Source organism: Grammomys surdaster, unplaced genomic scaffold (genome assembly GCF_004785775.1).
Source record: "Grammomys surdaster isolate TR1022 unplaced genomic scaffold, NIH_TR_1.0 92520, whole genome shotgun sequence".
NCBI classification, from domain to species: domain Eukaryota; kingdom Metazoa; phylum Chordata; class Mammalia; order Rodentia; family Muridae; genus Grammomys; species Grammomys surdaster.
In genome coordinates, this window is record NW_021607827.1 from 1,707 (window position 1) to 5,731 (window position 4,025).

Consider the following 4,025-nt stretch of genomic DNA (forward strand, 5'->3'; position numbering starts at 1 on the left):
AAGAAGACTTTGAGACAGGCAGTGGTGGCACATGCCTTTAATCCCATAGCTTGGGAGGCAGAGGCAGGTGGATTTCTGAGTTCATGGCCAGCCTGGTCTACAGAGTGAGTTACCAGTACAGCCAGGGGTACACAGAGAAACACTGTCTCAAAAAAACCTTAAAAAAAACAAAAAAAAGGATTTGAAAATTCAATAAAAATGAATACACAATGTAGCCAATCTTATGGGTACAATGAAAATGGTGCTAAGATTATTTTATACATAAAACATAGAGAGATCCCATACTACCATATTAACAACACACCTGAAAACTATAGAATATAGAGAAATAAACGTATCCAAGAGAAGTAGATGGCAGGGAATTATCAAAATGTAGGTTTAAATGAATAAAATACAGAGAGAGAGTGAAAGAGAGAGAGAGAGAGACAGACAGACAGACAGACAGACAGACGGACAGACAGAAGGGGTAGAGGGAGAGAAATACACATAATCGATGAAACAAAGAGTTGGTTCTTTAACAAAAATCACATAGATCAATAAATCATTATTGAAACTAACTAAATGATGGAGAGAAATTATTTAAATTGATAAAATCAGAAAAGACAATGAGGACATAACAAATATTTAAGGAAAATCACAAATAATTGGGTTATATTTAAAATCAGGTAGTGTAGAAACCTAGAAAATCTAAAAGAAATAGATCATTTTCTAGATAAATAACACTTATGAAACTTAAATCAAAACCAGATATACTAGAATTTTGTGTTTGTATTTATTTTGATATAAATGTACTTAACTATATAATGTATGAAAATATTGATTTAAAGATATAGATGTAAATATAAAATTATTCAAACTTATAGTTGGCAAGAAGAAGAAGAAAGCATTAGTGTCTGTGCAGTGACTCTGTGAAAGGGTTCTTATATTCATCAGGTCTCAGTTCAATTTATTGTCTTCACAGAGATCTAATCAATCTGTACACATTCTATTTTATAACACTACCCTGAGGCTGGAGGATTACTCTGACATACAGGTTAGCATAGGCTACATAATGAGTTGCAGATAGCTCTTAGGTATACTAGGAGAAATTATTTGGGTGAAAAAAAATGTCCAAGAGCAAGCTTGTCAGAAGATACTAGAAGAAAAAGTCTAATACAAAGAGGTTAACTACACTCAAGAAAATATAAGGAATAAATCATTCCACATCACTAAAATCAAAAGTGAATCACACATACATATACTGTTGGACCCTAAAATCCAAAACCAGGGGACACACTCCTCCAGAAACTCACAGGGACAGAATAACATGAGGTTTAATGATAATATTAATCCAGTGCACTGGGGTTCTCTTGCATGCAGGCAAGAAGAACCCCTTATACAACTTAAGGGGTGGACTAGAGAAACAGTGACTAGGCACAATATGATTGGCAGAGCAACGAGACTTTTAAACAGATTGGTCTTTGGGGAATGAGGTAGCAAAGACCTCCCTTGTCTGTAAGTGTCAAGGGTTGGTCTGTCTACATGCTCTGGTCTTTCAGCACCCTCAGGTGGGTTCGCTTCCCTGTGGTCTGAGGAATGTAAATCCCTTCTTCCTCTGAATGTTAATCCAGCAGGTTAATCCAGTAGGTGTCCTCAGACTAAGGAATGTGCTCCTCTCAGGATGTGTTCTGGGGCAGGTAAAAATTAACTTTAACTAGAAATTAAGTTTAACCGAATTCCTATAATACTAGCACCAAAAATATACCAGGAATTAAAAAATATTGGCCATTAATATCTCTCAACATCAATGAACTCAATTTCCCCAATAAAATGACCCAGGCTCACATAATGGATGTAGAAACAGAACCCATCATCCTGCTGTATATAAGAAACACATTTGAGCAACAAAGACAGATATTACTTCTGAGGAGATGGCTGAAAAATAAAGGTTATAAAGCAAATGGGCCAAAAGTGAAAATAAAAAAACCAGTCTAATATCTACTAGCAATTTTTCAACCAAAAGTAAGCAAAAGAGACTGGGAAGAACACTTCATACTCAATAAAGGAAAACTCACCAAGAAGACTTCTCAGTTGTAAACATCTATGCCCCGAATGCAAGGGCACCCACATTCATAAAATAAACACTCATTATAAAATAGTTTGAGAAGGTGGAGGCAGGAAACAGCCTTCCTCACTGCTGACTTCCACCTGTCTTGAGTTTGGAGTTGAGGCCTCCCCCACTCTTGTTCCCCCACAGCCTGCAGCATCTGACCATATTTGGCCCATGGAGATCTGCAGTAACCAGCTTGAACCTGTAGTGCTGTGGGGCTAGCCTTGGAATGGCTGCTTAAGTTGCTTGACCTCCTAGCCATGCTACTGGAGGAGGCCAATGCCATCATGTCTCCTGAGTAGGAGCTGGAGGTCTGTGCACAGGAAGTGCTCAGCAGGCTCCAGGCAGCACTGCTCCAACTGAAGTAGCTGCAAAGAGTTCCAGTGCCTGCAGCTCCCTGCCCTCCTCACCCCCGCCTGAGGAAGAGGATGAGGAACTGTACCTGCAGTCACTAGAGATAATCTCACACTACCTGTGGGAGCACGTGACAAGCTCCAAGGAGAAGCAGCATCTGGGGAAGGCCAGCAGTGCTGGACAGAGGGCTCTGGAGTACCTTATGGCGCTTGGGCAATGTCCTGGGGTACAACCACAAGATGACCTTCCAGAGCATGCTTCAGAAACTGGTCGTTAAAAAGAAGAGGAAGTGGAGAGCTTTAGAGAAAGGATTGAAGAAGCCAAAGGGGTTTGCAACCCCATAGGAAGAACAACAGTATCAAACAACTAGACCCCCAGAGCTTCCAGCGATTAAACCACCAACCAAGGAGTACACATTGAGGGACTCAGTGCTTCAGCTGCATATGTAGAAGAGGATGGCCTTGTTGGGCATCAATGGAAGGAGAGGCCACCCATTCCCCAGTCTACAGGAATGCCAGGGCAGGGAGGGAGGAATGGGTGGGTGGGTGGAGGAAAACCCCCATTATTAGATTTTTGGCTCAGCTTGAAACTGACAACAGCAAACCAGACAGTTCCATGAGGGAAGAGGGTTTATTCAGGGTAGAAGGTGGGGAGAAAAACCAGAGGAATGGCGGAGAGGAGAGAGAGAGAGAGAGAGAAGAGAAGTGGAGGCAGGCCATGACCAAGTGGAGAGAGGGGGAAAGGAAGGGGGAGGGGCAAGGGGCAGAGAGAACCTGCAGGTGAGGGATCAAGGGATCAAGAGAGTGAGGTGGGGGTAGGAAGCCCCTTTTACAGTGGGCAGGCCTACCTGGCTATTGCCAGGTAACTGTGGGGAGTAGCATGCCTGGCTGTTCCCAGGTAACTGTGGAGGTGGAGTTTAGACAGAATACTAACACCCATAGGAGTAGGGAGTGAGTGGATGGGATAGGAGTATTCCAGGGGCAGGCGGAGGGGGACCCGAAAAGTGGATAACATTTGAAATGTAAATAGTGAAAATATTTAGTTAAAAAAAAGAAAAAGAAAAAAATACCAAAAATGATGATAAAGCTTTTTCTCCAATGATGGTCTATGTTTTCAAAGATGGCATAACAAACTTGGGCTGGATTGTGACTTATTTCTTTTCATAATTTTGTGGCCACTTAAAAAGTATAAACCAAGAAAGGTGCATTGAACCATTAGCAGAAAGTATCACAGATGTTCTTGTGTGGATGAAACCAGACTCACTTGCCAAACAAAAGGACTGCGATGGGTTTGTAAAGTTCTTCCACATACATGACTTAGAAGGCAGCATGAGAAATGTACTGCTGCCTTGTGCTTGTGTTGGAATAGGGACTGGTCTGACATATCTAATGAGATAGCCTTGTTCATGCAATAAATGATATTTAAAATTCCAGCCCCCAAACTACATGCTTCTGTGAAAACAAGTGTATCTATGAAAGTGGACTAGAAGCTGTCCAGGATTTTAACAGCCCAGTCCTACTGTAGCACCATTGCAGAAAGAAAGTGGTTACAGAATCGTGGCTAATGAAAATAAATACATGAG

General features: G+C 41.4%; 1 pseudogene; it reads left to right on the forward strand.

The window, feature by feature from the left end:
• Positions 1-2,349: 2,349 nt before the first annotated feature.
• On the forward strand, positions 2,350-3,840 carry LOC114635326 (annotated as a pseudogene).
• Positions 3,841-4,025: the final 185 nt, after the last annotated feature.